Here is a 24375-nt window from a genome sequence, read left to right as displayed (position 1 = left end):
GAAATGATATAGTATAAATAGAGGTCAATGAAACATTACAAGTGATGTTACTATTTATTATGATCAGAAATAGTATTCAAGCCTCCTTTTAGGATGATTTGGATGGTTTTTGTCATCACAGTCAAACTATGTGTTACACCGCCTGACATAAAACCTGACGGCGTTGATGTCTGACCGGGGTGACAAAAACACACATATTAACATGACATGTACGAGTGGTATCCGCTCTTTAATAAATATCTGACGGTGTTGACAAAAACTTGGGACACATTTTGAGCAATCAAAAAATAAGAGTAAATATTGTTGAAAAATAACTGCTTCTAAGTTTAAAGAGTTTTTTAACTCTACTCTTTTATCTGGCTGATATAATATACATTTTAAATGACTTTTGAGGTACTGGGCTGTCAAAAAATCATACAATTTATAATTTTTAAAACAAGTATATGAAAATAAATTACATTTGTGCAGAAGACCCTCAGATGATCAACCCTGGTTGTTTTTAAATAAGAAAATGTTATTAATTTTCAGTGGTCCCTAACATTAGATACCACTAACTTCAGTCAGCTTTAGGCACCTCCAGCTTGAGCCTGATGGGAGCCTTCCAGGCAAAGGTCAGACTTTCAAAACAAGGTGGAAAGTAACAAATTACAATTACTCACGTTACTGTAATTGTGTAGCTTTTTTGTGTACTTGTACTTTTTGAAGTACTTTTTTAATCTGTATTTTTACTTTTACTTAAGTATGTTTTGTTTAAAGTGTTGTACTTCGCTACATTTTCAATCCTTTACAGAGGAGAAAAGGTGCAAGGAAAAGACCACTTTGGTTTCAAGTGCAAGAGAACAGCTTTATCATGATGCAGTGAAAAAATGCTGCATTTCCTGCTGGTGCAGCTTCACATTAAAAGCATTTAAATTGCAAAACACAAGTAGACTTTTAGTTTGAACTACTCACAGGAAATGCAATCTGTAAGTGCTGACCGCTGTTGTGTAGACCGCTACAATGCGGCTACACAAGACAACTGTCATTTTCAACAGTTTTCTGACAGTGGACCAGTTTGAAATATTGCAGTAAGTAATGCAACAGTTAGCAGCAGCAGACACAGTGAGCTGTTAGATAAAGAGCTGCATGCGACAGGCTTCACACACCTCCACCTTCTCTGCCAAGTAACCAACTCCTTTCGCTGTTCGCTGATTCATGTTGTGTGCAGCATAAAGTCAGGTCATGACTGCTCACCTAATTATGGAAAATAACAATAACTGCCTGACAATAGTTTGTTTAGCTGCCCCAGACTTCTGTGCCCTGTGGTATTAAAAGGCATCTGCTGTTACCACCAGTACAGGTGTCTCATGCACGATAAGGGCGCAGCTGCATAAAAGCGTCAAAACCGGTTGATTAATAAATCATGCCAACCAGAGTTACATTTACAATTACAGATTTTAACCAACATTCCTCAATGAACTCCTTGACTGCAGTCTGAGAGCATTTTCTAGTTAAGTAGGCCTGTTAAGTATAGCCTATTTAGATTTATCATTATGGATTTAGGCCATGTTTACCATGTTTTAAGGAGTCTGTTCACACTGATATAAGCTAATAAAGACGTTCATTATCCAAAAGTTGGAAATATTAAACAGTTATATGGCAATTGAAAGTTCGGTGTCTGTTTAGAACAAATGTAGTTGAGGACCCCTGATGTAGATGTCAGTTAAATAATGGCCTACTTCCATTCATGGTTAAAAATAAGTTTTCATAGTTTATTTTGCTCTAAAAAGGACATTGAAGGGGCTGTAAAGTCAAGATGCTTTGCTCCTTATAGCCAAAAAGACATCGGCGCATGTGTTTACCGTTTTCCCAATACAATGCAGCCTGCTAGAGTCTAATCTGTTCTGCCACAGTTTCCTAATGAAGCAAAAAACATTCTCAAACTTCTCATTATAAAATAAACTTTAACAGTAACTTGTCAGCTCAAGTAAGAGTTCATCAAAGTAATCTTACTTTTAACTTAAGTAGAATATTTTTGTACTCTTTCCACCTCTGTTCAAAACCTTTTCTTTCCTCCATCTCTCTATCTCCCAGGGACGAGGCGTCAGGCTTCTGTTATGTGAACGATGCTGTTCTGGGAATCCTCCGACTGAGGGAGAAATACGAGAGAGTCCTCTACGTGGACGTTGACCTGCATCACGGAGATGGTACACAGGCAAACAACAAGTGGAACTAAAGTTGTTTTGTCTTTGCATGGATGTTTGGCTGGCTGACAGGGTTCAGTTAGAAATACGCTTCTTTTGTCTGTGTTGTTTGTTAATGATATTAATTATCAGGTAAATTCAGTTCCTTTTTCCTGCAAACCTGCAGATCAGTTTTATACAATATTACATTATTTACAACTGAGTATTGGGGCCACATTAAGGGAAAAGAAATTGAGGATGGAAGATTTTATTTATTTATTGTTTATTCAACTTTATTCTCATTATGTTGATTTCATTCCTGATATTTCCAATTTATTCTCAAAATGCAAAATAAATAAAAAAAATTCAATTAATGTGGCTTTAATACTCGTAGAAATCTTTCTTTATTGATTCATTTCTCTCCTCCTCTGACTGCAGGCGTGGAAGATGCCTTCAGCTTCACATCCAAAGTCATGACCGTCTCTCTGCACAAGTTCTCTCCTGGATTCTTCCCAGGTCGATCCTTGCAGATGTTTAAGATACAACATGCTTTAATATGACAAACCGATGTTGAGACAGTATAAAATAAGAGTGTGTATTTTAGGCACGGGTGATGTGTCTGACACGGGGCTGGGTAAAGGCCGTTGGTATGCCGTGAATGTCCCGCTGGAGGACGGCATCAAGGATGACAGATACTACCAGATTTTTACCAGGTACACGCACACACACAGCTAAAGTATTAGGAAATCCCAGTGCAGCTCAGAGGTAGTAACCTTTAAGGATTCCTGAGAGGGCTTCCTCCTGAGATTTTCCAGTTGAAAGATGTCTTCCTAGACTAATCCCAAAAATACAAACATGTCGCATGTAGAAGTGATAATCAGCGTTAAGACACTTGTGTTTGAAATGTCGTTGTCAGTATCTGTATTGCCACGTGGCATGTTTATAAACACCGCCGTATTAAAAGTTCAGTGTATAATATTTCTGTCTATCGACAGAAATGCAATATAAGATCCATAACTATGTTTTCAGTGGTGTGTAAAGACCTTACATAATAAACCATTATGTTTTTATTACCTTAGAATGACACATTTATATCTACATAACCCCCCCTTCCATGGACGTCGCCACATTGCATTGTCATGTTTCTACAGAAGCTTAAAACGAACAAACAGCACTACAGAGCACGTTTCGTCACTACATCCTTCTTGTTCTACTTCTGGTAGAATTCAGTGTAGACACTCATCACTATGTTGAACACATACGTTAGAAGAAGAAAAAGTATTAATAATATACAGCAGGGGTCGGAAAATGAGTTTTGCATTGGAGCAACATTTTCAACCATGGATGAGTATAAGCCATAATATTGACTTGTGCCAACATGTTATTCGGTTAGCTCAGTCAGTAAGGTGCAGGACTCACAACCCAAGGGTTGTGTGTTTGATCCCACCTCTGGACAACTTTTTTTCTCTCTTCAGCTAAAGAATTCTGCAGCGATTGTTTCTCAGGCTCACGTTACAGCATGTGCTGCAGTATTTGTTTTTCGGTGTTTGATCCGCATCCATCAACCTACGGACGCTTTTTCATTTCCCCAGTATCTCCAGGCAAGAACATTTAGGGAATTCACGTTTTCTGACGGCTCTTTCAGAGGTGTGTCAAGCAGGCAACAGACTTACTATAGTTTTAGAATTTTTCAAAGTAAAAGCTCAGTTCAACTCAGTATACTGCATTGCAGTAAATAAGCTTATTGTGCTTTTTTTGTAGGCAAAAGCACTTAAGAAGAAGTGATTATGAGTAACTGTTGCTGTCGTGACATGATTTCAGCACTGCTATCAAAACACCATAATCTGGCAGCTGGCCAGATATTATTGTTGGTGGGCAGTGGTGCAGAAACAGTGACAGTGTTTCACATTCTTGGCTTACATTTTCCATGTTGTCTGTCAGTGGCCGAGTCACAATAACATGTTTTTATTGAATAATAAAGTAAATATAATTTCTTAATGAATATACCTAAAGAAACCTCATGCCACTAAGGGGGCTTTCACACCTGGAAGTACGCACCAAGGCCCGAACCAGAGTTTTTGATACATTCGGTTAGTTTTGGTTTGGTGTCACACTCCAGTTACCTATGCAGCGCACTAAAGGACTTTACATGACAGGACTTGTGTCATCATCCATGTGGGCTGTGTCTCCCTGTACCTACTTGACATGGATTGGTTGAACAGTTCCACGGGGAGCTTTGACCAGAATGAATGAATGAGGAATTTACATATTCTATATATACATATTGTTGCCACTATATTGTTATTATTACGGCATTAGCCTACTATCTGTAGCACCAACTTAACTCGCAACACATTCTCATCTCAGTATGTCAATTACCAACGCTTTGAGACAAGTTAGTTCAAAATCGGCAAATAAAGTTCTCATTGTGCGAACATTAGGCCTATATCGTCAGCGGTGTTTCGGCATAACACCGGCAGGAAATGGGGAGAAGACTGCAAGCAATCCTTCTGCACCTCTGTTTGAGGAGAGGCCAATTGTGTCCTTTTTTCAATGCATTTCTCCATGCATTCGTTTGTTTCTGGTTTACTCAGGAACCACCGAACTTCCTGTAAATAGTCTGAAACTTAAAAAAAAAGTTAAAAAGTTTAACTATGTTTTGTTGGGGCTGAAAGCATCTCTTAATTTTTCTTTACTCCAATTAAGGAATGTAATGATCCAAAATCAAGCAGTAACCTATAATATCCTGGTAGCTGTAATGAGAATTGAGATGACTCATGACTAGTGTTGCATCTCCTCTTATTGGTGGAACTGACTCATGACTACTGTTCCGTCACTTCTGATCAAAGGAGCCAACTGATGACTAGTGTTCCGTCACTTCTGAGTGATGTAGCTGATTAATGACTAGTGTTCCGTATGTTCTGATTGGTGGAGCAAACTGATGACTAGTGTTCCGTCACTTCTGATCAAAGGAGCCGACTGATTGGTGGAGCTTACTCATGGCTAGCGTTCCATTGCTTCTGACTGGTGGAGCTAACTGATGACTAGTGTTCCGTCACTTCTGATCAAAGGAGCCGACTCATGACTAGTGTTCCATCTCTTTGATTGGTGGAGCTGACTAATGACTAGTGTTCCATCACTTCTGATTGGTGTAGCTGACTAATGACTAGTGTTCCATCACTTCTGATCAGGGGGCTGACTGATGACTAGTGTTCCATCTCTTTGATTGGTGGAGCTGACTCATGACTAGTGTTCCGTCACTTCTGATCAAAGGAGCCGACTCCTAACTTGTGTTCCATCTCTTTGATTGGTGGAGCTGACTGATGATTAGTGTTCTGTCACTTCTGATCAGGGGAGCTGACTTATGACTAGTGTTCCATCTCTTTGATTGGTGGAGCTGACTGATGATTAGTGTTCCGTCACTTCTGATCAAAGGAGCCAACTGATGACTAGTGTTCCGTCACTTCTGACTGATGTAGATGATTAATGACTAGTGTTCCGTCTGTTCTGATTGGTGGAGCTGACTGATGACTAGTATTCCGTCTTTTCTGATTGGTGGAGCTGACTGATGACTAGTGTTCCGTCTGTTCTGATTGGTGGAGCTGACTAATGACTATTGTTCCGTCACTTCGGATCAGGGGGGCTGACTGATGACTAGTGTTCCATCTCTTTGATTGGTGGAAATGACTGATGACTAGTGTTCCGTCACTTCTGATCAAAGGAGCCGACTCATAACTACTGTTCCATCTCTTTGATTGGTGGAGCTTACTCATGACTAGTGTTCCATCTCTTTGATTGGTGGAGCTGACTGATCAGAAGTGATGGAACACTAGTCATTAGACAGCTACACCAATCAAAAGTGACGGAAAACTAGTCATTAAAGGATCCGACTCATGATTAGTGTTCTATCTCTTCTGATTGGTATAGCTGACTAATGACTAGTCATCCGTCTCTTCTGATTCGTGGAACTTACTCATGACTAGCGTTCCATTGCTTCTGACTGGTGGAGCTAACTGATGACGAGTGTTCCGTTACTTCTGATTGGTGGAGCTGACTAATGACTAGTGTTCCATCACTTCTGATCAGGGGGGCTGACTGATGACTAGTGTTCCATCTCTTTGATTGGTGGAAATGACTGATGACTAGTGTTTCATCTGTTCTGATTGGTGGAGCTGACTCATGACTAGTGTTCCATCTCTTTGATTTGTGGAGCTTACTCATGACTAGTCTTCCATCTCTTTTATTAGTGGAGCTCACTCATGACTAGTGTTTTCCGTCTCTTTGATTGGTAGAGCTGACTCATGACTAGTGTTCCGTCACTTCTGATCAGGGGGGCTGACTGATGACTAGTGTTCCATCTCTTTGATTGGTGGAAATGACTGATGACTAGTGTTTGATCTGTTCTGATTGGTGGAGCTGAATAATGACTAGTATTCCGTCTGTTCTGATTGGTGGAGCTGACTGATGACTAGTGTTCCGTCACTTCTAATTAGTGGAGCTGACTTATCACTAGTGTTCCGTCTGTTCTGATCAGGGGAGCTAACTGATGACTAGTATTCCCTCTCTTTGATTGGTCGAGCTGACTCACGACTAGTGTTCCGTCACTTCTGATCAAAGGACCTGACTCATAACTACTGTTCCATCTCTTTGATTGGTGGAGCTTACTCATGACTAGTCTTCCATCTCTTTGATTGGTGGAGCTCACTCATGACTAGTGTTCCGTCACTTCTGATCAAAGGAGCCGACTGATGACTAGTGTTCCGTCACTTCTGATCAAAGGAGCCGACTCCTAACTAGTGTTCCGTCTCTTTGATTGGTGGAAATGACTGATGAATAGTGTTTGATCTGTTCTGATTGGTGGAGCTGATTAATGACTAGTATTCCATCTGTCCTGATTGGTGGAGCTGACTGATGACTAGTGTTCCGTCACTTCTGATCAAAAGAGCCGACTCCTAACTGGTGTTCCATCTCTTTGATTGGTGGAGCTGACTCATGACTATTGTTCCATCACTTCTGATCGGGGAGCTGACTAGTGACTAGTGTTCCATCTCTTTGATTGGTGGAGCTGACTCATGACTAGTGTTCCGTCACTTCTGATCAAAGGAGCCGACTCCTAACTAGTGTTCCATCTCTTTGATTGGTGGAAATGACTGATGACTAGTGTTCGATCTGTTTTGATTGGTGGAGCTGACGTATGACTACTGTTCCGTCTGTTCTGATCAGGGGAGCTAACTGATGACTAGTGTTCCGTCTCTTTGATTGGTGGAAATGACTGATGAATAGTGTTTGATCTGTTCTGATTGGTGGAGCTGATTAATGACTAGTATTCCATCTGTTCTGATTGGTGGAGCTGACTGATGACTAGTGTTCCGTCACTTTGATTGGTGGAGCTTACTCATGACTAGTGTTTGATCTGTTCTGATTGGTGGAGCTGACTGATGACTAGTGTTTGATCTGTTCTGATTGGTGGAGCTGATTAATGACTAGTATTCCGTCTGTTCTGATTGGTGGAGCTGACTCATGACTAGTGTTCCGTCAGTTCTGATCAAAGGAGCCGAATGATTTTTGGAGCTCCTAACTAGTGTTCCATCTCTTTGGTTGGTGGAGCTGACTCATGACTAGTGTTCCATCACTTCTGATCGGGGGAGCTAACTGATGAGTAGTGTTCCATCTCTTTGATTGATGGAAATGACTGATGACTAGTGTTCGATCTGTTTTGATTGGTGGAGCTGACGTATGACTACTGTTCCGTCTGTTCTGATCAGGGGAGCTAACTGATGACTAGTGTTCCGTCTCTTTGATTGGTGGAGCTGACTAATGACTAGTGTTCCATCTATTTGATTTGTGGAAATTACTCATGACTAGTGTTCCATCTCTGTGATTGGTGGAGCTGACTAATGACTAGTGTTCCGTCTATTTGATCTGTGGAGCTTACTCATGACTAGTGTTCCATCTCTGTGATTGGTGGAGCTGACTTATGGATACTGTTCTGTCTGTTCTCATCAGCGGAGCTAACTGATGACTAGTATTCCCTCTCTTTGATTGGTGGAGCTGACTCATGACTAGTGTTCCGTCACTTCTGATCAAAGGAGCTGACTCATGACTAGTGTTCCGTCACTTCTGATCAAAGGAGCCAACTGATGACTAGTGTTCCGTCACTTCTGACTGATGTAGCTGATTGACTAGTGTTCGATCTGTTTTGATTGGTGGAGCTGACGTGTGACTACTGTTCCGTCTGTTCTGATCAGGTGAGCTAACTGATGACTAGTGTTCCGTCTCTTTTATTGGTGGAGCTGACTCATGACTAATGTTCCGTCACTTCTGATCAAAGGAGCCGACTCCTAACTAGTGTTCCATCTCTTTTATTGGTGGAGCTGACTTATGACTACTGTTCCGTCTGTTCTGATCAGGGGAGCTAACTGATGACTAGTGTTCCGTCACTTCTGACTGATGTAGATGATTAATGACTAGTGTTCCGTCTGTTCTGATTGGTGGAGCTGACTGATGACTAGTCTTCCGTCACTTCTAATTGGTGGAGCTGACTCATGACTAGTGTTCCGTCTCTTTGATTGGTGGAGCTCACTCATGACTAGTGTTCCGTCAATTCTGATCAAAGGAGCCAACTAATGACTAGTGTTCCGTCACTTCTGATCAAAGGAGCCAACTGATGACTTGTGTTCCGTCACTTCTGACTGATGTAGCTGATTAATTACTAGTATTCCGTCACTTCTAATTGGTGGAGCTGACTGATGACTAGTGTTCCATCTATTTGATTTGTGGAAATGACTGATGACTAGTGTTCCATCTGTTCTGATTGGTGGAGCTGACTGATGACTAGTCTTCCGTCACTTCTGATCAAAGTAGCCGACTCCTAACTAGTGTTCCATCTCTTTGATTGGTGGAGCTTACTGATGATTAGTGTTCCGTCACTTCTGATTGGTGGTACTGACTTATGGATACTGTTCTGTCTGTTCTGATCAGGGGAGCTAACTGATGACTAGTATTCCCTCTCTTTGATTGGTGGAGCTGACTCATGACTAGTGTTCCGTCACTTCTGATCAAAGGAGCTGACTCATGACTAGTGTTCCGTCACTTCTGATCAAAGGAGCCAACTGATGACTAGTGTTCCGTCACTTCTGACTGATGTAGCTGATTGACTAGTGTTCCGTCTGTTCTGATTGGTGGAGCTGACTCATGACTAGTGTTCCGTCACATCTGATCAAAGGAGCCAACTGATGACTATTGTTCCGTCACTTCTGACTGATGTAGCTGATTAATGACTAGTGTTCCGTATGTTCTGATTGGTGGAGCTTACTGATGACTATTATTCCGTCTGTTCTGATTGGTGGAGCTGACTGATGACTAGTGTTCTGTCTGTTCTGATTGGTGGAGCTGACTCATGACTAGTGTTCCGTCACTTTGATTGGTGGAGCTTACTCATGACTAGTGTTTGATCTGTTCTGATTGGTGGAGCTGATTAATGACTAGTATTCCGTCTGTTCTGATTGGTGGAGCTGACTGATGACTAGTGTTCCGTCTCTTCTGATCAAAGGAGCAGACTCCTAACTGGTGTTCCATCTCTTTGATTGGTGGAGCTGACTCATGACTATTGTTCCATCACTTCTGATCGGGGGAGCTGACTAGTGACTAGTGTTCCATCTCTTTGATTGGTGGAGCTGACTCATGACTAGTGTTCCGTCACTTCTGATCAAAGGAGCCGACTCCTAACTAGTGTTCCATCTCTTTGATTGGTGGAAATGACTGATGACTAGTGTTCGATCTGTTTTGATTGGTGGAGCTGACATATGACTACTGTTCCGTCTGTTCTGATCAGGGGAGCTAACTGATGACTAGTGTTCCGTCTCTTTGATTGGTGGAAATGACTGATGAATAGTGTTTGATTTGTTCTGATTGGTGGAGCTGATTAATGACTAGTATTCCATCTGTTCTGATTGGTGGAGCTGACTGATGACTAGTGTTCCGTCACTTTGATTGGTGGAGCTTACTCATGACTAGTGTTTGATCTGTTCTGATTGGTGGAGCTGACTGATGACTAGTGTTTGATCTGTTCTGAGTGGTGGAGCTGATTAATGACTAGTCTTCCGTCGGTTCTGATTGGTGGAGCTGACTGATGACTAGTGTTCCGTCACTTCTGATCAAAAGAGCCGACTCCTAACTGGTGTTCCATCTCTTTGATTGGTGGAGCTGACTCATGACTATTGTTCCATCTCTTTGATTGGTGGAGCTGACTCATGACTAGTGTTCCGTCAATTCTGATCAAAGGAGCCAACTGATGACTAGTGTTCCGTCTGTTCTGATCAAAGGAGCCAACTGATGACTAGTATTCCGTCACTTCTGACTGATGTAGCTGACTGATGACTAGTGTTCCATCTCTTTGATTGGTGGAAATGAGTGATGACTAGTGTTCCTTCTGTTCTGATCAGGGGAGCTAACTGATGACTAGTGTTCCGTCTCTTTGATTGGTGGAGCTGACTCATGACTAGTGTTCCGTCACTTCTGATCAAAGGAGCCAACTGATGACTAGTGTTCCGTCACTTCTGACTGATGTAGCTGACTAATGATTAGTGTTCTGTCACTTCTGATTGGTGGAGCTGACTCATGATTAGTGTTCCATCTCTTTGATTGGTAGAGCTCACTCATGACTAGTGTTCCGTCACTTCTGATCAAAGGAGCCAACTGATGACTAGTGTTCTGTCACTTCTGATCAAAGGAGCCGACTGATGACTAGTGTTCCGTCACTTCTGATCAAAGGAGCCGACTCCTAACTAGTGTTCCATCTCTTTTATTGGTGGAGCTGACTCATGACTAGTGTTCCATCACTTCTGATCGGGGGAGCTGACTTATGACTAGTGTTCCATCTCTTTGATTGGTGGAGCTGACTGATGATTAGTGTTCCGTCACTTCTGATCAAAGGAGCCAACTGATGACTAGTGTTCCGTCACTTCTGACTGATGTAGCTGATTAATGACTAGTGTTCCGTCTGTTCTGATTGGTGGTGCTGACTGATGACTAGTATTCCGTCACTTCTAACTGATGTAGCTGATTAATGACTAGTGTTCCGTCTCTTTGATTGGTGGAGCTGACTCATGACTTGTGTTCCGTCACTTCTGATTGGTGGAGCTGACTCATGATTAGTGTTCCATTTCTTTGATTGGTAGAGCTGACTCATGGCTACTGTCTCATCTCTTTGATTGCTGGAGCTGACTAATGACTAGTGTTCCGTCACTTCTGATCAGGGAGCTAACTGATGACTAGTGTTCCATCTATTTGATTTGTGGAAATTACTCATGACTAGTGTTCCATCTGTTCTGATTGGTGGAGCTGACTGATGACTAGTATTCCGTATCTTTGATTGGTGGAGGTGACTCATGACTAGTGTTCCGTCACTTCTAATTGGTGGAGCTGACTCATGACTAGTGTTCCGTCACTTCTGATCAAAGGAGCCAACTCCTAACTAGTGTTCCGTCTCTTTGATTGGTGGAGCTGACTTATGACTACTGTTCCGTCTGTTCTGATCAGGGGAGCTAACTGATGACTAGTGTTCCGTCACTTCTGACTGATGTAGATGATTAATGACTAGTGTTCCGTCTGTTCTGATTGGTGGAGCTGACTGATGACTAGTGTTCCGTCTCTTTGATTGGTGGAGCTGACTCATGACTAGTGTTCCGTCTCTTTGATTGGTGGAGCTCACTCATGACTAGTGTTCCGTCACTTCTGATCAAAGGAGCTAACTGATGACTAGTGTTCTGTCTCTTTGATTGGTGGAGCTGACTCATGACTAGTGTTCCGTCACTTCTGATCAAAGGAGCCAACTGATGACTAGTGTTCCGTCACTTCTGATCAGGGAGCTAACTGATGACTAGTGTTCCATCTATTTGATTTGTGGAAATTACTCATGACTAGTGTTCCATCTGTTCTGATTGGTGGAGCTGACTCATGACTAGTGTTCCGTCACTTCTGATCAAAGGAGCTGACTCATGACTAGTGTTCCGTCACTTCTGATCAAAGGAGCCAACTGATGACTAGTGTTCCGTCACTTCTGATCAGGGGAGCTAACTGATGACTAGTGTTCCGTCTCTTTGATTGGTGGAGCTGACTCATGACTAGTGTTCCGTTACTTCTGATCAAAGGAGCCAACTGATGACTAGTGTTCCGTCACTTCTGATCAGGGAGCTAACTGATGACTAGTGTTCCATCTATTTGATTTGTGGAAATTATTGATGACTAGTGTTCCATCTGTTCTGATTGGTGGAGCTGACTCATGACTAGTGTTCCGTCAATTCTTATCAAAGGAGCCGACTCCTAACTTGTGTTCCATCTCTGTGATTGGTGGAGCTGACTTATGGATACTGTTCTGTCTGTTCTCATCAGGGGAGCTAACTGATGACTAGTATTCCCTCTCTTTGATTGGTGGAGCTGACTCATGACTAGTGTTCCGTCACTTCTGATCAAAGGAGCTGACTCATGACTAGTGTTCCGTCACTTCTGATCAAAGGAGCCAACTGATGACTAGTGTTCCGTCACTTCTGACTGATGTAGCTGATTGACTAGTGTTCCGTCTCTTTTATTGGTGGAGCTGACTCATGACTAATGTTCCGTCACTTCTAATTAGTGAAGCTGACTCATGACTAGTGTTCCGTCAGTTCTGATCAAAGGAGCCGAATGATTTTTGGAGCTGACTCGTGACTAGTGTTCCGTCACTTCTGATCAAAGGAGCCGACTCCTAACTAGTGTTCCATCTCTTTGGTTGGTGGAGCTGACTCATGACTAGTGTTCCATCACTTCTGATCCAAGGAGCCGACTCCTAACTAGTGTTCCATCTCTGTGATTGGTGGAGCTGACGTATGGATACTGTTCTGTCTGTTCTCATCAGGGGAGCTGACTGATGACTAGTGTTCCGTCTCTTTGATTGGTGGAGCTGACTCATGACTAATGTTCCATCAATTCTGATCAATGGAGCCGACTCCTATCTAGTGTTCCATCTCTTTTATTGGTGGAGCTGACTTATGGATACTGTTCCGTCTGTTCTGATCAGGGGAGCTGACTGATGACTAGTGTTCCGTCACTTCTGACTGATGTAGATGATTAATGACTAGTGTTCCTTCTCTTTGATTGGTGGAGCTGACTCATGACTAGTGTTCCGTCAATTCTGATCCAAGGAGCCAACTGATGACTAGTGTTCCATCTCTGTGATTGGTGGAGCTGACTTATGGATACTGTTCTGTCTGTTCTCATCAGGGGAGCTGACTGATGACTAGTGTTCCGTCTCTTTGATTGGTGGAGCTGACTCATGACTAATGTTCCATCAATTCTGATCAATGGAGCCGACTCCTATCTAGTGTTCCATCTCTTTTATTGGTGGAGCTGACTTATGGATACTGTTCCGTCTGTTCTGATCAGGGGAGCTGACTGATGACTAGTGTTCCGTCACTTCTGACTGATGTAGATGATTAATGACTAGTGTTCCGTCTGTTCTGATTGGTGGAGCTGACTGATGACTAGTCTTCCGTCACTTCCATTTGGTGGAGCTGACTCCTAACTAGTGTTCCATCTCTTTGATTGGTGGAGCTGACTCATGACTAGTGTTCCATCACTTCTGATCAAAGGAGCTGACTCATGACTAGTTTTCCGTCACTTCTGATCAAAGGAGCCAACTGATGACTAGTGTTCCATCTCTTTGATTGGTGGAGCTTACTGATGATTAGTGTTCCGTCACTTCTGATTGGTGGTACTGACTTATGGATACTGTTCTGTCTGTTCTGATCAGGGGAGCTAACTGATGACTAGTATTCCCTCTCTTTGATTGGTGGAGCTGACTCATGACTAGTGTTCCGTCACTTCTGATCAAAGGAGCTGACTCATGACTAGTGTTCCGTCACTTCTGATCAAAGGAGCCAACTGATGACTAGTGTTCCGTCACTTCTGACTGATGTAGCTGATTGACTAGTGTTCCGTCTGTTCTGATTGGTGGAGCTGACTCATGACTAGTGTTCCGTCACATCTGATCAAAGGAGCCGACTCCTAACTGGTGTTCCATGTCTTTGATTGGTGGAGCTGACTCATGACTATTGTTCCATCACTTCTGATCGGGGGAGCTGACTAGTGACTAGTGTTCCATCTCTTGATTGGTGGAGCTGACTCATGACTAGTGTTCCGTCACTTCTGATCAAAGGAGCCAACTGATGACTAGTGTTCCGTCTGTTCTGATCAAAGGAGCCAACTGATGACTAGTATTCCGTCACTTCTGACTGATGTAGCTGACTGATGACTAGTGTTCCATCTCTTTGATTGGTGGAAATGAGTGATGACTAGTGTTCCTTCTTTTCTGATCAGGGGAGCTAACTGATGACTAGTGTTCCGTCTCTTTGATTGGTGGAGCTGACTCATGACTAGTTTTCCGTCACTTCTGATCAAAGGAGCCAACTGATGACTAGTGTTCCGTCACTTCTGACTGATGTAGCTGACTAATGATTAGTGTTCTGTCACTTCTGATTGGTGGAGCTGACTCATGATTAGTGTTCCATCTCTTTGATTGGTAGAGCTCACTCATGACTAGTGTTCCGTCACTTCTGATCAAAGGAGCCAACTGATGACTAGTGTTCTGTCACTTCTGATCAAAGGAGCCGACTGATGACTAGTGTTCCGTCACTTCTGATCAAAGGAGCCGACTCCTAACTAGTGTTCCATCTCTTTTATTGGTGGAGCTGACTAATGACTAGTGTTCCATCACTTCTGATCGGGGGAGCTGACTTATGACTAGTGTTCCATCTCTTTTATTGGTGGAGCTGACTCATGACTAGTGTTCCATCACTTCTGATCGGGGGAGCTGACTTATGACTAGTGTTCCATCTCTTTGATTGGTGGAGCTGACTGATGATTAGTGTTCCGTCACTTCTGATCAAAGGAGCCAACTGATGACTAGTGTTCCGTCACTTCTGACTGATGTAGCTGATTAATGACTAGTGTTCCGTCTGTTCTGATTGGTGGTGCTGACTGATGACTAGTATTCCGTCACTTCTAACTGATGTAGCTGATTAATGACTAGTGTTCCGTCTCTTTGATTGGTGGAGCTGACTCATGACTTGTGTTCCGTCACTTCTGATTGGTGGAGCTGACTCATGATTAGTGTTCCATTTCTTTGATTGGTAGAGCTGACTCATGGCTACTGTCTCATCTCTTTGATTGCTGGAGCTGACTAATGACTAGTGTTCCGTCACTTCTGATCAGGGAGCTAACTGATGACTAGTTCCATCTATTTGATTTGTGGAAATTACTCATGACTAGTGTTCCATCTGTTCTGATTGGTGGAGCTGACTGATGACTAGTATTCCTCTCTTTGATTGGTGGAGCTGACTCATGACTAGTGTTCCGTCACTTCTGATCAAAGGAGCTGACTCATGACTAGTGTTCCGTCACTTCTGATCAAAGGAGCCAACTGATGACTAGTGTTCCGTCACTTCTGACTGATGTAGCTGATTGACTAGTGTTCGATCTGTTTGATTGGTGGAGCTGACGTATGACTACTGTTCCGTCTGTTCTGATCAGGGGAGCTAACTGATGACTAGTGTTCCGTCTCTTTATTGGTGGAGCTGACTCATGACTACTGTTCCGTCTGTTCTGATCAGGGGAGCTAACTGATGACTAGTGTTCCGTCACTTCTGACTGATGTAGATGATTAATGACTAGTGTTCCGTCTGTTCTAATTGGTGGAGCTGACTGATGACTAGTCTTCCGTCACTTCTGACTGATGTAGATGATTAATGACTAGTGTTCCGTCTGTTCTGATTGGTGGAGCTGACTGATGACTTGTCTTCCGTCACTTCTAATTGGTGGAGCTGACTCATGACTAGTGTTCCGTCTCTTTGATTGGTGGAGCTCACTCATGACTAGTGTTTCGTCAATTCTGATCAAAGGAGCTGACTCATGACTAGTGTTCCGTCACTTCTGATCAAAGGAGCCATCTGATGACTAGTGTTCCGTCACTTCTGACTGATGTAGCTGATTGACTAGTGTTCGATCTGTTTTGATTGGTGGAGCTGACGTATGACTACTGTTCCGTCTGTTCTGATCAGGGGAGCTAACTGATGACTAGTGTTCCGTCTTTTATTGGTGGAGCTGACTCATGACTACTGTTCCGTCTGTTCTGATCAGGGGAGCTAACTGATGACTAGTGTTCCGTCACTTCTGACTGATGTAGATGATTAATGACTAGTGTTCCGTCTGTTCTAATTGGTGGAGCTGACTGATGACTAGTCTTCCGTCACTTCTGACTGATGTAGATGATTAATGACTAGTGTTCCGTCTGTTCTGATTGGTGGAGCTGACTGATGACTTGTCTTCCGTCACTTCTAATTGGTGGAGCTGACTCATGACTAGTGTTCCGTCTCTTTGATTGGTGGAGCTCACTCATGACTAGTGTTTCGTCAATTCTGATCAAAGGAGCCAACTGATGACTAGTGTTCCGTCAATTCTGATCAAAGGAGCTGACTCATGACTAGTGTTCCGTCACTTCTGATCAAAGGAGCCATCTGATGACTAGTGTTCCGTCACTTCTGACTGATGTAGCTGATTGACTAGTGTTCGATCTGTTTTGATTGGTGGAGCTGACGTATGACTACTGTTCCGTCTGTTCTGATCAGGGGAGCTAACTGATGACTAGTGTTCCGTCTCTTTTATTGGTGGAGCTGACTCATGACTACTGTTCCGTCTGTTCTGATCAGGGGAGCTAACTGATGACTAGTGTTCCGTCACTTCTGACTGATGTAGATGATTAATGACTAGTGTTCCGTCTGTTCTAATTGGTGGAGCTGACTGATGACTAGTCTTCCGTCACTTCTGACTGATGTAGATGATTAATGACTAGTGTTCCGTCTGTTCTGATTGGTGGAGCTGACTGATGACTTGTCTTCCGTCACTTCTAATTGGTGGAGCTGACTCATGACTAGTGTTCCGTCTCTTTGATTGGTGGAGCTCACTCATGACTAGTGTTCCGTCAATTCTGATCAAAGGAGCCAACTGATGACTAGTGTTCCGTCACTTCTGATCAAAGGAGCTGACTCATGACTAGTGTTCCGTCACTTCTGATCAAAGGAGCCAACTGATGACTAGTGTTCCGTCACTTCTGACTGATGTAGCTGATTGACTAGTGTTCGATCTGTTTTGATTGGTGGAGCTGACGTATGACTACTGTTCCGTCTGTTCTGATCAGGGGAGCTAACTGATGACTAGTGTTCCGTCTCTTTTATTGGTGGAGCTGACTCATGACTACTGTTCCGTCTGTTCTGATCAGGGGAGCTAACTGATGACTAGTGTTCCGTCACTTCTGACTGATGTAGATGATTAATGACTAGTGTTCCGTCTGTTCTAATTGGTGGAGCTGACTGATGACTAGTCTTCCGTCACTTCTGACTGATGTAGATGATTAATGACTAGTGTTCCGTCTGTTCTGATTGGTGGAGCTGACTGATGACTTGTCTTCCGTCACTTCTAATTGGTGGAGCTGACTCATGACTAGTGTTCCGTCTCTTTGATTGGTGGAGCTCACTCATGACTAGTGTTTCGTCAATTCTGATCAAAGGAGCTGACTCATGACTAGTGTTCCGTCACTTCTGATCAAAGGAGCCATCTGATGACTAGTGTTCCGTCACTTCTGACTGATGTAGCTGATTGACTAGTGTTCGATCTGTTTTGATTGGTGGAGCTCACTCATGACTAGTGTTCCGTCAATTCTGATCAAAGGAGCCAACTGATGACAAGTGTTCCGTCACTTCTGATCAAAGGAGCCAACTGATGACTGGTGTTCCGTCACTTCTGACTGATGTAGCTGATTAATTACTAGTATTCCGTCACTTCTAATTGGTGGAGCTGACTGATGACTAGTCTTCCGTCTGTTGTGATTGGTGGAGCTGACTCATGACTAGTGTTCTGTCATTTCTGATCAGGGAGCTAACTTATGACTAGTGTTCCATCTCTTTTATTGGTGGAAATGACGTATGACTACTGTTCCGTCTGTTCTAATCAGGGAAGCTAACTGATGACTAGTGTTCCGTCTCTTTGATTGGTGGAGCTGACTCATGACTAGTGTTCCGTCTCTTTGATTGGTGGAGCTGACTCATGACTAGTGTTCCGTCTGTTCTGATCAGGGGAGCTAACTGATGACTAGTGTTCCGTCACTTCTGACTGATGGAGATGATTAATGACTACTGTTCCGTCTGTTCTGATCAGGGGAGCTAACTGATGACTAGTGTTCCGTCACTTCTGACTGATGTAGATGATTAATGACTAGTGTTCTGTCTGTTCTGATTGGTGGAGCTGACTGATGACTAGTCTTCCGTCACTTCCAATTGGTGGAGCTGACTCATGACTAGTGTTCCGTCTCTTTGATTGGTGGAGCTCACTCATGACTAGTGTTCCGTCAATTCTGATCAAAGGAGCCAACTGATGACTAGTGTTCCGTCACTTCTGATCAAAGGAGCCAACTGATGACTGGTGTTCCGTCACTTCTGACTGATGTAGCTGATTAATTACTAGTATTCCGTCACTTCTAATTGGTGGAGCTGACTGATGACTAGTCTTCCGTCTGTTGTGATTGGTGGAGCTGACTCATGACTAGTGTTCTGTCATTTCTGATCAGGGAGCTAACTTATGACTAGTGTTCCATCTCTTTTATTGGTGGAAATGACGTATGACTACTGTTCCGTCTGTTCTAATAATGGGAGCTAACTGATGACTAGTGTTCCGTCTCTTTGATTGGTGGAGCTGACTCATGACTAGTGTTCCGTCTTTTCTGATCAAAGGAGCCAACTGATGACTAGTGTTCCGTCACTTCTGATCAAAGGAGCCAACTGATGACTGGTGTTCCGTCACTTCTGACTGATGTAGTTGTTTAATTACTAGTATTCCGTCACTTCTAATTGGTGGAGCTGACTGATGACTAGTTTTCCGTCTGTTTTGATTGGTGGAGCTGACTCATGACTAGTGTTCTGTCATTTCTGATCAGGGAGCTAACTTATGACTAGTGTTCCATCTATTTGATTTGTGGAAATGACTGATGACTAGTGTTCCATCTGTTCTGATTGGTGGCGCTGACTGATGACTAGTATTCCGTCTGTTCTGATTGGAGGAGCTGACTGATGACTAGTGTTCCGTCTCTTTGATTGGGGGAGCTGACTCATGACTAATGTTCCATCAATTCTGATCAATGGAGCCGACTCCTATCTAGTGTTCCATCTCTTTTATTGGTGGAGCTGACTTATGGATACTGTTCCGTCTGTTCTGATCAGGGGAGCTGACTGATGACTAGTGTTCCGTCACTTCTGACTGATGTAGATGATTAATGACTAGTGTTCCATCTGTTCTGATTGGTGGAGCTGACTGATGACTAGTCTTCCGTCACTTCCATTTGGTGGAGCTGACTCCTAACTAGTGTTCCATCTCTTTGATTGGTGGAGCTGACTCATGACTAGTGTTCCATCACTTCTGATCAAAGGAGCCAACTGATGACTAGTGTTCCGTCACTTCTGACTGATGTAGCTGATTGACTAGTGTTCTGTCATTTCTGATCAGGGAGCTAACTTATGACTAGTGTTCCATCTATTTGATTTGTGGAAATGACTGATGACTAGTGTTCCATCTGTTCTGATTGGTGGCGCTGACTGATGACTAGTATTCCGTCTGTTCTGATTGGAGGAGCTGACTGATGACTAGTGTTCCGTCTCTTTGATTGGGGGAGCTGACTCATGACTAATGTTCCATCAATTCTGATCAATGGAGCCGACTCCTATCTAGTGTTCCATCTCTTTTATTGGTGGAGCTGACTTATGGATACTGTTCCGTCTGTTCTGATCAGGGGAGCTGACTGATGACTAGTGTTCCGTCACTTCTGACTGATGTAGATGATTAATGACTAGTGTTCCATCTGTTCTGATTGGTGGAGCTGACTGATGACTAGTCTTCCGTCACTTCCATTTGGTGGAGCTGACTCCTAACTAGTGTTCCATCTCTTTGATTGGTGGAGCTGACTCATGACTAGTGTTCCATCACTTCTGATCAAAGGAGCTGACTCATGACTAGTTTTCCGTCACTTCTGATCAAAGGAGCCAACTGATGACTAGTGTTCCGTCACTTCTGACTGATGTAGCTGATTGACTAGTGTTCCGTCTCTTCTGATTGGTGGAGCTGACTAATGACTAGTATTCCGTCTGTTCTGATTGGTGGAGCTGACTGATGACTAGTGTTCCGTCTCTTTGATTGGTGGAGCTGACTCATGACTAATGTTCCGTCACTTCTGATCAGGGGGGCAGACTGATGACTAGTGTTCCATCTCTTTTATTGGTGGAGCTGACTTATGACTACTGTTCCATCTGTTCTGATCAGGGGAGCTAACTGATGACTATTTTTCAGTCACTTCTGACTGATGTAGATGATTAATGATTAGTGTTCCGTCTCTTCTGATTGGTGGAGCTGACTCATGACTAGTGTTCCATCACTTCTGATCAGGGAGCTGACTTATGACTAGTGTTCCATCTATTTGATTTTTGGAAATTACTCATGACTAGTGTTCCATCCGTTCTGATTGGTGGAGCTGACTCATTACTAGTGTTCCATCACTTCTGACTAGATGAGCTGACTTATGACTAGTGTTCCATCTTTTTGATTGGTGGAGCTGACTGGTGAATTGTTTTCCGTCTCTTCTGATTGGTGGAGCATACTCATGACTAGCGTTCCATTGCTTCTGACTCATGACTAGTGTTCCATCACTTCTGATTGGTGGAGCTGACTCATGACTAGTGTTCCATCTGTTCTGATTGGTGGAGCTGACTTATAATAACAATAATAATAATCTATATTTGTAGAGCACTTTTCAAAACAAGTTACAAAGTGCTTTAACAATTGTAAAGACAATAATACCCACGAGACAATAATACAAAAACAATACAAGATAAAAGCGTTTAAAACATTGAAAAGACTAAATTACATGTTTAAGATAAATATAAAATTAGTAAAATACAATAAAATAAAAGGGATAAAATAAAGTCAAATAAGATCCGGAAAGGCTCTCCTATAAAAGTATGTTTTTAGAATGGACTTTAAAGAGTGGAAATGACTCATGACTAGTGTTCCGTCTGTTCTGATTGGTGGAGCTGACTTATGACTACTGTTCCATCACTTCTGATCAAAGGAGCCAAGTGATGACTAGTGTTCCGTCTCTTCTGATTGGTGGAGCTTACTCATGACTAGTGTTCATTCACCTCTCATCGGTGGAGCTGACTCATTACTAGCGTTCCATTACTTCTGACTGGTGGAGCTATCTGATGACTAGTGTTCCGTTACCTCTGATTTGTGTAGCTGACTAATGATTAGTATTCCGTCTCTTCTGATTGGTGGAGCTGACTGATGACTAGTCTTCCGTCTCTTCTGATTGGTGGAGCTTACACATGACTAGCGTTCCATTGCTTCTGACAGGTGGAGCTAACTGATGACTAGTGTTCCATCACTTCTGATAATGTAGCTGACTAATGACTACTGTTCTGTCTTTTCTGATTGGTGGAACTGACTGATGGCTAGTGTTCCATCTCTTCTTCTTTTTCTTTTTTTTTATTACAAGAATTGTATAGTTACAGTTCATGTTTTCATAAGGAAGAAATAACAAAGCAGTAAAAAAAAAACGAAAAACAATATAAACAACAAAAATAAAGCACACAGCCAGAGTATCAAACAATAAATATCAGTTAAATTAGATGAATGTTTTAAACATTTTGATGCTGATTTACCCTTTAATCCAGAAATACCGACTATATAATTTTTTAAGTCAAATTTAAAAACATTGAAAAGAGGTTTGTTCTTCATAAATTTTGATTTATGAATAAATAATTTTCCATGCAAAATTAATAGATTGACTATATATTGTACAGACGAGCTTGAATCAGAAAAATAAAAGAAAATGTCAAAATTGGATAAGTGTATGTTTGAACCAAAGTGTCCATTAACAAAGCATTGCATATCATTCCACAGCTAATCTCGTTACAGGGGTAACAATGGTGAAGAATTTTAAATGATATTTCTTTAACTTTTTTTGTAATTAAAAATGTATGTGCGTTACTCCATGCTCTATTCCAATTAATATTTTCATACAGGGGATCCATTTAACTTCCATCATCCACGAAAAGAATTTGACGTTGTAACCAGAGCTATACCCCATGGGATCATCACCCTACTTAGAGATGAGAAAGATTTGGATCAAATGAATGTTGTCTATCTTTTCTAGACAGAAAAGTCAACAACAAAGTAATTTAGGACCTTTTATGTGCAAAATCTATCCCTGTTCCATCTCTTCTGATTGGTGGTGCTTACTAATGACTAGTGTTCCGTCACTTCTAATTGGTGGAGCTTACTCATGACTAGTGTTCATTCACCTCTTATCGGTGCCGCTGACTCATGGCTAGCGTTCCATTGCTTCTGACTGGTGGAGCTTACTCCTAACTAGTGTTCCATCTCTTTGGTTGGTGGAGCTGACTCATGACTAGTGTTCGATCTGTTTTGATTGGTGGAGCTGACTGATGACTAGTGTTCCGTCTCTTTGATTTGTGGAGCTGACTCATGACTAGTGTTCTATCTCTTCAGATTGGTGGATATGACTTAACACAGGTTCTACACTAGAATGCTCTGTAGAATAGAAGCCACAGCTGCTCAGATTATGATCAAACTTAATAGCATGATGCTGTATATAATGATTACACTACTTATGCTAAAACATTTATTTATAGCCTACTTGCTTGTGATGATCCCAGTCTGCATCATCAGTGGTTAACATGTTTACTGCTGTCGTTTTTTGCAGTGTGATGCAGGAAGTGCAAGCGCACTTCAACCCTGAAGCACTGGTGATGCAGCTGGGTGCCGACACAATGGCGGGCGACCCTATGTGCTCCTTCAACATGACACCAGTGGGGGTGGGCAAGTGTCTGCAGTATGTCTTAGGGTGGCAGCTACCTACACTGCTGCTGGGAGGAGGTACGCTGTATGTGTGTTTTTATTATGTAGCCATGTGTTGGTGTGCTTGGTGTGTGTGTGTGTGTGTTAGGGTTGGGCCAATAGACAATGCCAACATCCATCGGCGATGGCTGACAGTAATCACAACGTTGAGCCGGCATCATGATTGTAAAATCCCCCCCCCCCCCCCCCCCCGACAAAAAACCCCTCAAACTTTCACATTATTGGCAACCACCCTGAAAAGGAGGTTTAATCACCACGAACATTGTTATTATTGTTTTTAAGTATGCTTTGCACCTGCCTCGGAATTCTCTTCTCCCTTCTCCCCACACTCACACACATCCAAACCTCAGGTAAACACCCCGGCTTGCCCCGCCTCTCTCTGTCTCTCTCCCCCGTCTGCTCCATTTTCCATCAGCAGTATGTTTTTTAAAGTCGCCTAAAAGACTGAGAAGTTTTTCCGTAAATTTCCACCCGTGATCCGTTATCACAGCAGCAGGTGAGCCGCACGTAGGCTTATTAATCCGGAGTTGCGGATTCTGTGACCTGAAAATCAGACCCATGTGAATCAGGCAGATCTGTATTTCTTTTTAAAAGAGGACGGGGGGGAGATACAGGAGCTTGTCCAGTGAAATGGAAAGGATTTGAGGACATCTACAGGCTGACGTGTGTAAAGTTTTCTTCCTTTCCAAGTATCAACAAAGATGTTCGTTTGCGTTCAGCTGCCAATTCCACACCTGCGCAGTGTGTACCACAGTCGCTCTCGCATCAGTGGTACATAACGTGTTTGGCAGTAATACTGTAATATTACTTTTCCCAGTAAAGAGTAATGTAACGGATTACTAAACAGTTATATTATTACAGTTACTAATTCAAGTAACGCTGCGCTACTGAACGCATCATCCCTGACGTGAATACGCGACTGTGCTGCAGGTCAGCGGCACCGGACCTTATGTTGTTCAAGTCAGCTGTTAGCCAAAAAGCTAAAGGAAGACTGGAGTACAGGGACAGAGAGGTATTTTCGACAGCTATAAGTAACGTTATTGCCATTACTGTGTCACAGTCTAAGATGCAAAGAACATTGTCAACTTTGTGCGACCAGTAAAACGTTTTTGACCGTGAAAAATTCTACATTTATACTCAGGCTAATTAGCACCAGCTAAAGCAAAACAGCAACGTGAAACTCAGAAAGAAACTCCGGCCG

This window comes from Micropterus salmoides, unplaced genomic scaffold (assembly GCF_014851395.1).
Source record: "Micropterus salmoides isolate LMB-PRFRI ecotype aquatic unplaced genomic scaffold, ASM1485139v1 Ms_hic_scaffold_2, whole genome shotgun sequence".
Taxonomy (NCBI): domain Eukaryota; kingdom Metazoa; phylum Chordata; class Actinopteri; order Centrarchiformes; family Centrarchidae; genus Micropterus; species Micropterus salmoides.
Note: the sequence above shows the minus strand (reverse complement) of the source record.